At 45.6% G+C, this 13259-nt stretch overlaps 1 protein-coding gene across 1 annotated transcript in view; it reads right to left on the bottom strand.

Moving 5' to 3' along the window:
- LOC127582454 (phospholipid-transporting ATPase IC-like) overlaps positions 1-4994 on the bottom strand; it is a 114923-nt gene extending 109929 nt beyond the window's left edge. The window contains exon 1 of the mRNA XM_052037718.1: positions 4332-4994. The gene's annotated coding sequence lies outside the window, so the exon portion shown is untranslated. The remainder of the gene's footprint in view (positions 1-4331) is intronic.
- Between the last annotated feature and the right edge of the window lie 8265 nt (positions 4995-13259).

Genomic DNA, 13259 nt, shown 5'->3' with positions numbered 1-13259 from the left:
GAAACCAAGAAATTTATACACGTCTTTCACATTTCTTCTTTCCACTGTCTGCTCTAAAGTATCAGAGGTTTTAGGAGGCTGAGCAATTTAAAATGAAAATAAAATCTAAATATCCAAACCACAAACAAGAAAGCAAAGTACTCTCCCCACACTGCAACACCTTCAGAACTGAACTTAACTGAGTAACACCTAGCTATGGCAAGACCTTTTCTGTCCAAACCTTTCTGAAATAGTTTTTCCAAAGATACCACACCATTCACTCGGGGCCTGGTCACTGAATGAGTTCCAGGTTCATGTTCTTAAGTGTGGGGAAATTAAGCTGAAAATATGGATTTCTAAGAAAATAAAATCATAAAGATGCAAAAGATCTTTCTTTTAGATTATATCTATTTAATTGACTATTGATAGCAACAGACACATACTGGCAGCCATTGCAAAGCTCTATAAGTCCAGAGGTCTGTGGCTTCCATTTACACATGGAGATTCAATACTCTGTCAAGTATCACAGGAAAGAATGAGTCTGTTGTTCAGGTTTCTGACCAAGTTTCCACAAGGTACAAATCAGAGACTCTGCCTTTCAAAGCAAGCCAAGTTTACTTCACTACTTTCTTTAGCTACTTGGCAAATCGTCTGAGTTATGTCTTGTTTCTGCTTGCACAATAATTAAAAAGTGCAAGTCATGGGAACTGTCGGAATCCAGGTTGATTAACCCATTATAATCCCAGTGCACTTTGCGTCCGTCATTTGCAATTCACTACAACATGTGCGGCGGTAATACTGCAGTTAATACTGCTGCTTCACAAGTATACCCTGACATCGGGTGCGGAGTGTGTGGAATTTGCACACTCTCTCCTTGATTTACACCAACTGCTCAGACTTCCACCCACAGCTTAAAGATCTGCTGGTAGGTTAATTGGCCACCGTAAACGTCTTTACAACGTATCTATGCTTACACTAAACTCTACCACTTAACTACTGAGTGGCAAAGGAATCAAAAGGAAGTTAACAGGCGTGCATGTGAGAACAAGCTGCAGGAGTGACAGAGAAATAAGGAGAGAGGGAATGGGATTTTTGGTCCACTGGGAATGTCATGGATCAAATGGGGAAAATTGCCCCCGGTGTTGTAAGTAAAACATGCTCTTCAAACCTTCATTCGGTATTACTGAAAGCACTAGATTACCCAGTCATTATTGCATTGCTGTTTGTGGGAGCTTTCTCTGCAAAAATTGGCTGCTGGGAGCCCAGCATTGCAATGGTGTTGTGTTGAGAAATTTATAGGGTGCTATCAGGATAGTTCTGTCGAATAGCACATCCTGAAGCCAACTAAACTACAGATTACACTATATCTGGTACTGTGATCACATTGAGTCATAACTAGGCAGCAATGATTGAGTGCTATTTCAATTTAACTGAGAGAAGAATGGATTCAAAACTAGCATTTTAAACTTAAATACTGGCAACTCTCAGCAAACAGAAGCAAAGCCAGCTAAGGTGACCTGGCAAATTAGGCTAAGGGACGTCAATCAAGACGCAGTAACAGTCCAGATAGAGGGTCTCGACCGGAAATATCGACTGTCCGTTTCCCCCCACAGATGCTGCCTGACCCACTGAGATCGTCCAGCAGTTAGTTTTGCTCAAGATGCAGTAACAGATGCTTAAGAGAGACTTTCAGAATGCACAAAATAGATACAATTCTACAAGGAAGAAATATTCCAAAGGGAGGACGTACCATCTGAGGTTAGCCAAAACAAAAGATAGGATCAAACTTTAAAAGAAAAAGCATATAATTGTGCAAAGAGGCAAGTCTGGAGATGACTATATGATTAATAAAGGAAGGAAAGGTTAGAGTACAGCATAAAACAAGAGAGAAATATAAAAAGAAAGATGTTAAGTGTTTCTATAGATACTTTAGAAAGAAGAGTTTACAAAATTAGCATTGATCCTACAGAGAGTGAGTCAAGGAATTAATGGGAATCACAGATGAATTGAACAGATATTTTGAACAGATATTATTACAATCACCAAGGGCAGTGCCTCTCAGCAGCTGGATGTGTGGGCTGACATGTCTGTGGGTCCTGACAGACTTAATTCTTAGGTCTTACAAGAAATGGCAAAAAGAATAGTTTAATGAGTTGGTTTTGATTTTCCACAGTGTCTAGATTCAGAAGGTTCCATTAGACTGGAAAATAACAGAACCGAATTCTTTGTTCAAAAAGAAGGGAGATGGAAAGCAGGAAATCACAGGCCAGTCAACGCACCATCTGTCACAGAGAACAAAATAAGCAGCTAGTACTAAAGACGTTATACCACGGCAGGTGGAGTAGTTCCAGGTAATCAAGCAAATTCCACTGCTTTTGTCAAAGAGAAGTTATGTTTGACAAACTTATTGGAATTATTTAAAGAATAACATGTGCTGTGGAAAAGGAGCGCCAGTAGATGGACTTTATTTAGATTGCACGAAGACATTTGATGAGGTGCCACATCAAAAGGATTTCACCTTAAATCTATTCCTTCTTGTTTTTGATACCCAAATCATGAGAAAAGATTCTATTTGCCCTATAATTTTACACCTGTCTACCTCCTCTGTCAGGACACTCTTCAACCTCCTTCACTCCAGGGAAAACAAACCCAGCCTCTCCAATCTCTCCCCATAACTGAAGTCCTCCAATCCAGGCAACATCCTGGTGAACTTCCTCTGCACTCACTCCAGCTCAACCGCATCCTTCCTACAGTGTGGTGACCAGAACTGTACGCAAAACTGTCCAGAGGTCAGGCAGCATCTATGGAGTGAAATGGAAGGTTGACGTACAAACAGTTGACAGTATAAGGAGGTGAGGGGCAGGAGTGAAGCAAGAGCTGGAAAGCGACAGGTGGATCTGCAGCCCTCTGTTGCCTCCCGGCCTCTGTCGCTATCTCCACTCTTCCCTCCTCCATCTGCCTATCACGCTAATCACCTGGATCCACCTGTCACTATCCACCTAACCTCTATGAGGTTAACCCTCAGTCTCCTATACTCCAATGAATAAAGTCCTAGCCTACCAAGTTCCCTCCATAACCCAGTCCCTCGAGTCCTGGCAATATTCTCATAAATCTTAAATATAGAACATAGAACACCTCAGCACAGTACAGGCCCTTCGGCCCACAATGTTGTACTGACATTTTATCCTGCTCTAAGATCTATCTAACCCTTCCCTCCCACACCGCCCCCCATTTCTCTATCATCTATGCACTCTTTCCTGCTTAATACATCTTTCCTACAACAGGGTGACCAAAATTGTACGCAATACTCCAGGTGCGGCCTCACCAATGTATTGTACAACTGCAACGTAACATCCCAACTTCTGTACACAACGCCCTGGGTAATGAAGGCCAGCGTGCCAAACACCTTCTTCACCACCCTGTCCACCTGCTGAGAGGACTGTTCCCATTGACAGGTCAGTCCAAGGACTGGAGGTCGTTGGCAAAAGAACCAACGGTGTAATGAGGAATGTTTCTTTGAATCAACAGGTAAGATCCAGGTGTTTGTAATGGAGGCAGGTTCTACTGTAGGCTTCAACAGGGAGCTGGGTAAGTGTGTGTAGTCCTTGCTGGACTAGGGGCGAGGCAGGGGCTGAAGGAACTCACTGGGTCGAGCAGCATCTGTGGGGGGGAAGGGAACTGTTGACATTTCGGGTCAAGACCCTGTGTCAGGACTGATGCCTCCTGACCCGTTGAGTTCGTCCAGCAGATTGTTTGCTGCTCCACATTCCAGTGTCTGCCGCTCTCCTGCATCTCCACAGAGGCGGTATGGATTCAATGGGCCGAATGGCCTCCTTGCCTGGTGTAATCAGTCTGTGGTTCTCTAAGCAACACACACAAAGCAGCTGGAGGAACCCAGCAGGTCAGGCAGCATCTATGGAGGGAAATAGTCAATGTTTCAGGTCGAGACCCTTCATCAGGAACTTCGGCCCGAAACATCGACTGTCCATTTCCCTCCACAGGCGCTGCCTGACCCGCTGAGTCCCTCCAGTGGAGACACAAGAGATTGTGCAGTTGCTGGAAATCTGGAGCAACACACACAGAGAATGCTGGCGGAACTCAGCAGGTCAGGCAGCACTTATGGAGGGAAATCAACAGTCAACGTTTTGGGTCGAGGCCCTTCATCAGGAGTGGATCCAGACTGTTTCTTTCCCTCCACAGATGCTGCCTGACCTGCAGAGTCCCCTCCAGTGGTTCCGTGCGTTGCTCCAGACTTCCAGCACTCCGCAGTCTCTGGTGTCTCCATAGAAGGCGGTATGGACTCAACGTGGCCGAATGGCCTGCCTGCGGGTAGCAAAAAGGGGGCGACTTACCCGACCCCGGGGGTTGTGGCGGCCCGGCGTGAGCCTGGACTCAGTGGGTGCGGTGTGTGTGCGCGCACAAGGCGGCTCCGGCGGAGGCAACGAGCGGACTCGGTTCCCTTCAGCAGACGGGCCGAGTGCCTTCCGCCCGCGGATGGCCCTCAGACACAGCGAGTGGATCAGCGGGGACTCCTCCAGTGCGGTCCCAGGGTGCAGGCGATGTTGCGGAGGGTCCGCGCATTGTATCGCAGAGAGTTGCCTACAACTGGTGCCGGAGGAGTCCAGCCAGCGCTCAGCAGCACCGTTGTAATAGCTGCACGCTATTTCTCACTTTGCAAAACGAAACCACCTCCCAGTATTTCGTCCGTGGCGGCGAGCTGAAGGGAAATTAACGTGTCACTTCCCCGAATAGAGTTCCCGTCTCTCGGCTCAGAAGGAGGGATGTTCCACTGTCACATTTGCATTCAGCTCCTCTGGCACCGACCCGAGTGGTCAGGCTGCTCTCTGACAGCGGAACTCGAAACTTGAAGCAACTTTTGACGAATAATATCGGTGACTGCAGGGCAGGAATTGCTGCTGGCGGTGTGTGATGTGTTAAAGGTGGCAGAGAATTGCCACCTCTGCCGACGTTAATTTCTACATAACTATAACGCCACGCCAAAAAAAAAGATTTGTAGGTGAAGGAATCCCACAGTATGATGTCAGTACCGTGTCCCAAATATGGACATAAGAAAGGAGGGAGGCAGCATAAAGGAAATTACAGACCTATTAGTCTGACATCAGTGGTGGGAAAGTTATTGGAATCTATCCTCAAGGATGGGGTTACGGAATACCTAGAGGTGCAAGGCGAGATAGGTCCTAGCCAACATGGTTTTGTGAAGGGAAGATCCTGCCTGACCAACCTATTGGAGTTTTTTGAAGAAATCACAGGTAGGGTGGATAAGGGAGAGGCGGTAGATGTTGTGTATTTAGACTTTCAAAAGGCCTTCAACAAGGTGCCTCATAAGAGACTGATTAATAAGATGAGAGGTCATGGAATTACGGGTAGGATAACAGAATGGGTGGAGCATTGGCTGGTTGGCAGGAAGCAAAGGGTGGGAATAAAAGGATCTCGTTCTGGTTGGCTACTGGTTACTAGTGGTGTGCCGCAGGGGTCGGTGTTGGGGCCGCTCCTTTTTACCTTGTACATTAACGATTTGGATGATGGAGTAAATGGTTTTGTGGCTAAGTTTGCGGATGACACCAAGCTAGGTGGAGGAGTAGGGAGTATTGAGGAGACAGGAAGTTTGCAGGGAGACCTAGATAGTTTAGGTGAATGGGCAAGGAAATGGCAGATGAGATTCAATGTTGAGAAATGTGCAGTTGTACACTTTGGAAACAGAAATAAACGGGCAGATTATTATCTAGAAGGAGAGAAGATTCAAAGTACAGAAGTACAAAGGGACTTGGGGGTACTCGTGCAGGATACCTTAAAGGTTAACCACCAGGTCGGATCGGTGGTAAAGAAAGCGAATGCTTTGTTGGCATTCATTTCGAGAGGTATAGTGTATAAAAGTAAGGAAGTGTTGATGAGGCTCTACGGGGCACTAGTGAGGCCTCATTTGGAATGCTGTGTGCAGTTTTGGGCCCCATATCTTAGGAAGGGTGTGTTGATGTTGGAGAGGGTTCAGAGGAGATTTACGAGGATGATTCCCGGAATGAAAGAGCTCACGTATGATGAGCGTTTGTCGGCTCTTGGACTGTACTCACTGGAGTACAGAAGAATGAGAGGGGACCTCATAGCGACATTTAAAATGTTGAAAGGAATGGACAGAGTAGATGTGGCCAAGCTGTTTTCCTTGGTGGGTGAGTCCAGGACCAGAAGGCACAATCTTAGAATTAGAGGGTACAGTTTCAAAACAGAGATGAGGAGAAATTTCTTTAGCCAGAGGGTGGTTAAATTGTGGAATTCCTTGCCAGGTACAGCAGTGGAGGCCAGATCATTGGGGTGTTCAAGGAAGAGATAGATAGATATCTAAATAGTTGGGGTATCAAGGGATATGGGGATAAGGCCAGAAATTGGGATTAGAATAGTTTTTTTTCTTCTTCTTCTTCCTCCCCCCCCCCCCCATTTCTCATTTCTCATTTTTTCCCTTTTCCTTGGAGCAGACTCGATGGGCCGAATGGCCTGCTTCTGCTCCCTTGTCTTGTGATCTTGTGACTGTGAGGACAAGCCAGGGAGACAAGCCTTTCACCCCAGCAGGCATCAACCTGCCACTTACATGGGCTTTCTTCAACTCCCCCCAGATTCTACCACCCAGGGTAGAGGAGTCTAAAGCCAGAGGGCACAGGTTAGAGGTGAGAGGGGAGATGTATTGGTATTGATTTATTATTGTCACTTGTACCAAGGTCCAGTGAAAAACTTGTCTTGCACACCGATCGTACAGGTCAATTCATTACACAGTGCAGTTACATTGGGTTAGTACAGAGAGCATTGATGTAGTACAGGTAAAAACAATAACAGTACAGAGTAAAGTGTCACAGCTACAGAGAAAGTGCAGTGCAATAAGGTGCAAGGTCATAATAAGGTGCAAGGTCACAACAAGGTTGATTGTGAGGTCAGAGTCCATTTCATCATATAAGGTTCAATAGTCTTATCACCGTGGGGTAGAAGTTGTCCTTAAGTCTGGTGGTACGTGCCCTCAGGCTCCTGTATCTTCTACCCAATGGAAGAGGAGAGAAGAGAGAATGACCCGCGTGGGTGGGGTCTTTGAAATGTAAAGGAGATTGGAAGGGTAAGTTTTTGATTCAGAGGGTGGGGGTTATTTGAATAAGTTACCAGAAGAGGTGGTGCAGGCAGATACAATTACAACGGATGGGAAAGGAATAGGGGATCCGTGCCTGATGCAGGCAAGTGGGATTCGCATCGACAGGCATTACAGTCAGCGCGGACGTGGTAGGCCAAAGGACCTGGTTCTGTGTTGTATAGCTCCACGATGGAACCTATCATTGACAACCCTTACTCACTAAATAATCTGTTCGGTGAAGTGCTGGTTGGTTTTATGCCGCACCCAGACTATTAGAGCCTTTGGTTAAAGCAAGGATCAAAGAAGATAATTGAGGTGAGGTAAGGGTGGTTATCCCTCAGAAGAAGACATTTGACTGAGTGTGGAATCAGGGAGCCTTGACAAACTTGAGGATGATGTGCGTCATGGGAAAAACCCTTCCCTGGTTTCAGTTATACCAAGCTCACAGGATAGTTGTGGTTTGTGTTAACCAAACACCTCAACCACTGGCTATCACTGTGAGGGAATATTTCAGTAGATTTACCTTCACCTGCTTCACTGACGATCTTCCCTCTGTCATAAGTTAGGAAGGGGGATATCTGGTAAGGTTAAAGTGTTCACTTTCATTTGCACCTCCCAAGATAACAAGGAGCATGTGCACAAGGTGCCCTAGTTAAGGAAGGTGGGACCTGTTCCGACGGGACGGTCTGCACCTGAACTGGAGGGGGACCAAACATTCTTGCGGGTAGGTTTGCTAGTGCTGCTCCGGGGGGTTTAAACTAGATTTGCAGGGGGAGGGGAACCAGAGTGTTAGAGCAGATAGTGAGGCGGAGGAGGACAAAGGTCAGGCGAGGACTGCAAGTATAAACAGAAATCAAAGGTTTGTACGTGATAGAAATGTTCTCAGGTGCATCTATTTCAATGCAAGAAGTATGGTAGGTAAAGCAGATGAGCTTAGGGCGTGGATTGACACGTGGGATTATGACATTATTGCTACTAGTGAGACTTGGATGCAGGAGGGGCAGGACTGGCAGCTTAATGTCCCGGGGTTCCGTTGTTTCAGACGTGATAGAGGGGGAGGGATGAAAGAGGGAGGAGTGGCGTTACTGGTCAGGGAAAGTATCACAGCTGTGCGGAGACAGGACAGCGCGGAGGGCTCATCTACAGAGGCCATGTGGGTGGAGCTGAAGAACAGGAAAGGTGTGGCTACACTAATAGGGTTGTATTATAGACCGCCCAATAGTCAGAGAGAATTGGAGGAACAAATCTGTAGTGAGATAGCAGACAAATGTAAGAAACAGAAAGTTGTGATAGTAGGGGATTTTAACTTTCCACATATTGACTGGGACTCCCACACTGTGAAAGGGCTGGATGGCTTGGAATTTGTCAAATGTGTTCAGGAAAGTTTTCTAAATCAATATATAGAGGTACCAACGAGAGAGAATGCAACACTTGATCTCCTATTAGGGAACCAGACAGGTCAGGTGACAGAAGTATGTGTAGGGGAGCATTTTGGGTCCAGTGACCATAATGTCATTAGTTTCAAGGACAGGTCTGGTCCTCGAGTTGAGGTTCTAAATTGGAGAAAGGCCAATTTTGTGGAAATGAGAAAGGATCTAGGAAGAGTGGATTGGGATGAGTTGTTTTCTGGCAAGGATGTGCTCAGTAAGTGGAAGGCCTTCAAAGGCGAAATTTTGCGAGTACAGAGTTTGCATGGTCCTGCCAGGATTAAAGGCAAAGTTAAAAAGCATAGGGAACCTTGGTTTTTAAGGGATATTGGTGATGCTTAAGAAAAAGAGAGAGGTGTAAAGCAGGTATAGGCAACTAGGAACAAATGAGGTACTTGAAGAGTATAAAAAAAGTAAGAAGATACTAAAAAAGGAAATCAGGAAGGCAAAAAGAAGACATGAGGTTGCTTTGGCAGATAATGTGAAGGTAAATCTGAAGGGTTTCTACAAGTATATGCAGAATAAAAGGATAATAAGGGACAAAATTGGTCCCCTAGAAGATCAGAGTGGTCATCTATGTGTGGAGCCTCAGGAGATGGGGGAGATCTTAAACAATTTTTTTTGCATCAGTATTTACGCAGGAAACGGGCATAGTGGATATGGAAGGAAGGGAAACAAGCAATAGAGTCATGGAACATATAAAGATTAAAGAGGAGGAGGTGCTTGCTGCCTTACAGTGAAGAAAGGTAGATAAATCCCCTGGGCCAGATAGGTATTTCCTCGAATTGAGGGAGACTAGTGTAGAAATTGCAGGGGCCCTGGCAGATGTATTTAAAATGTCCTTAGCCACGGGTGTGGTGCTGGAGGACTGGAGGGTAGCTCATGTTGTTCCGTTGTTTAAAAAAGGATCTAAAAGTAAGCCAGGTAATTACAGGCCAGTGAGCCTGACATCAGTAGTGGGTAAATTATTGGAAGGTGTTCTGAGAGATCAGGATATACAAGTATTTGGACAACCAAGGGCTGATTAAGGATAGTCAGCATGGCTTTGTGCGTGGTAGATCGTGTTTAACAAATCTTGTAGAGTTTTCGAGTAAGTTACCAAGAAAGTAGATGAAGGAAAGGCTGTGGATGTTGTCTACCTGGACTTTAGTAAGGCCTTTGACAAGGTCCCACATGGGAGGTTAGTTCAGAAGGTTCAGACACTAGGTATCCATGGAGAGGTTGTAAACTGGATTCGAAATTGGCTGTGTGGGAGAAGACGGAGAGTGGTAGTGGATGATTGTTTCTCAGACTGGAGGCCTGTGACTAGTGGTGTGCCTCAGGGATCTGTGCTGGGACCATTGTTGTTTGTTGTCTATATCAATGATCTAGATGATAATGTAGTAAATTGGATCAGCAAGTTTGCTGATGACACTAAGATTGGAGGCGTTGTGGACAGCGAGGAAGGCTTTCAAAAGCTTGCAGAGGGATCTGAACCAACTGGAAGAACGGGCCAGAAAATGGCAGATGGAATTTAATGCAGACAAGTGTGAGGTGTTGCATTTGGAAGGACAAAATCAGGGTAGGACATACACAGTAAATGGTAGGGCACTGAGGAGTGTGGAGGAACAAAGGGATCTGGGAGTTCAGATACATAATTCCCTCAAAGTGGCGTCGCAGGTAGACAGGGTTGTAAAGAAGGCTTTTGGCATCCTGGCATTCATAGATCAAAGTATTGAGTACAGGAGTTGGGATGTTATGGTGAGGTTGTATAAGACATTGGTGAGGCCAAATTTGGAGTATTGTGTGCAGTTCTGGTCACCTAACTATAGGAAGGATATCAGTAAGATTGAAAGAGTGCAGAGGAGATTTACTAGAATGTTGCCGGGTCTTCAGGAGTTGAGTTACAGGGAAAGATTGAACAGGTTAGGACTTTATTCTTTGGAGCGCAGAAGAATGAGGGGAGATTTGATAGAGGTTTACAAAATTATGAGGGGTATAGACAGAGTTAATGTGAATAGGTTTCTTCCACCTAGATTAGGAGAGATAAGTACAAGAGGACATGGCTTTAGGGTGAAAGGGGGAAGGTTTATGGGGAACATTAGGGGGATCTTCTTCACTCAAAGAGTGGTGGGAGTATGGAACGGGCTGCCATCTTATGTAGTAAATGCGGGCTCACTCTTGAGTTTTAAGAATAAATTGGATAGATACATGGACGGGAGAGGTCTGGAGGGTTATGGACTGGGTGCAGGTAAATGGGACTAACGGAATAATGTTTCGACACAGACTAGAAGGGCCGAATGGCCTGTTTTCTGTGCTGTAGTGTTCTATGGTTAACAGTCAGGGGATGCATTACCAAGTGGCAAGAACATTGGTGCCACAGAAATGCCAAGCAACTGTCTCCAGAAGAGGAAGCTAGACCAGCACCTCTCATGTCCAAAGGTCCCACCACTGTCAAAGCCACCAATAAGCAAAATCCCGAGACCACCATAGACCAGAACCTTAAGTAAAGCCACATAAATACTTTTGCTACAAGAACATTGATTCTGGAAATGAGGGAGTTAGCCTATGAGGAGAGATTGGGTCACCTGGGACTATACTTGCTGGAATTCAGAAGAATGAGAGGGGACCTTATAGAAACCTATAAAATTGTGAAAGATAGAGGCAGGAAAGTTGTTTCCACAGGTAGGTGAGAGTAGAACTAGGGGACATAGCCTCAAGATTCGGAGGAGTAGATTTAGGATGGAGATGAGAGGAACTGCTTTTCCCAGAGAGTAGTGAATCTGTGGAATTCTCTGCCCGAGGAAGCAGTTGAGGCTACCTCATTAAATATAGTTAAGACACAGTTCGATAGGTTCTTGCATAGTAGGATGAATTAAAGGTAAGGGGAAAAGGCAGGGCCGGTGGAGCTGAGTCCACGGCCAGATCAGCCATGATCTGATTGAATGGCGGAGCAGGTTCGTCGGGCGAGATGGCCGACTCCTGCTCCTATTTCTTAAGTTCTTTAACAGGTCAGAGGTTGAAAACTCTGCACCATTTCCTGGCTCCACAAAGCCTCGCTACCAGCCGGGGTGTGATCAACTCCCCTCTCCGAGTCTGAATGAGGTCAGCTCCAACCACACACAGTGAACCACGACAACGGTGTGTACCCACCTACCTGATGCACTGCAGCAACTCACCAAGGCAACTCACCAAGGTTTTAAACCCTAAAAGTGCATAAGGATGTTGAACCAGTTTACATAGAAACATAGAACACCTACAGCACAATACAGGCCCTTCGGCCCACAAAGCTGTGCCGAACATGTCCCTACCTTAGAAATTACTAGGCTTACCCATAGCCCTCTATTTTTCTCAGCTCCATGTACCTATCCAAAAGTCTCCTAAAAGACCCTATCGTATCCGCCTCCACCACCGTTGCCGGCAGCCCATTCCTTGCACTCACCACTCTCTGAGTAAAAAACTTACCCCTGACATCTCCTCTGTACCTACTCCCCAGCACCTTAAACCTGTGTCTTCTTGTGGCAACCATTTCAGCCCTGGGGAAAAGCCTCTGACTATCCACACGATCAATGCCTCTCGTCATCTTATACACCTCTATCAGGTCACTTCTCATCCTCTGTGGCTCCTATATTGCTAACTGTCAGTGAAGTGGAGGATTTTGACTGAGAGATGAAGAAGTGGCAATGGACTTCTATGTTAGGGTGGTGAGCGACTTTTGAGGAGAACTTGTAGGTGGTAGGGCTCCCACTTGAACGTTTCCCTTGGCCTCTACCATACATGGTGATGCTTCACACGAGATGTTACAGTAGTGAGTACTACAGTTGTCATAAGCACATGGTGTTTCAGCAAATGTGGTATTGGTGTTCATGTGTAATAAGAACGTTGATTTATACCAATACATTAATTGTTGATGTATATTGGGGTTGTTAGGATCATGCTGTACCTTCAGGTTGTGTTATCAGATAATTCCCTGGCACATCTATTTGAACGTGGTTTTGTGGAGTAATTAATATGTAAATATTCAAGGTTAATGGCAGTGATTTCTGGTAGACAGCCTATTTCTACATGGCCACTACAGCCATTATCACAATTTTTCTTATCAAAATATATTGGATTAAGCAGGTGGCAAATCGTGCAAAATGGGCAAAGACCTTTCTCTATGTTTTCACTGCTTCTGAGAATTTTGCCCCCCTTTTAACAGCCTTCTGTAAAATTGTGTCCTTATTTGGGATGGTTCAGCCTTGTTGAAGATCAATCTCTGGGATGTTTCAGTACATGTTATTGCTGGGGGTGTAGTGTTACAGAGCACATTGTGTTACCCTGTCGTATAGCTAGGTGTTTGCTCAGTCATAGAGTACTACATCACAGATACAGACCTTTCGGCCCATCTAGTACATGCCGACCTCATCTTCAGCCTAGTCCGACCTACCTGCACCCGGACCATGTCCCTGTAAACCCTTCCTATCCAAACTTCTCTTAAATGTTACAAGTGAACCCACATCCACCACTTCCACTGGCAGCTCATTCCACACTCGCACCACCCTCTGAGTGAAGAAGTTCCCCCTCAGATTCCCCTTAAATATTTCACCTTTCACCTTAAACCTATGTCTTCTAGTTCTAGTCTCACCAACCTGAGGGAAAAAGCCTGCATGCATTTCACCCTATCTACACCCCTCATAATTTTGTATACTTATATAAGATCTCCCCTCATTCTCCTGCGCTCCAGGGAATAAAGTCCTAACCTATTC

This window comes from Pristis pectinata, chromosome 24, assembly GCF_009764475.1.
Source record: "Pristis pectinata isolate sPriPec2 chromosome 24, sPriPec2.1.pri, whole genome shotgun sequence".
Classification (NCBI taxonomy): Eukaryota; Metazoa; Chordata; class Chondrichthyes; order Rhinopristiformes; family Pristidae; genus Pristis; species Pristis pectinata.
Note: the sequence above shows the minus strand (reverse complement) of the source record. Positions and strands in the feature narration are given on the sequence as shown.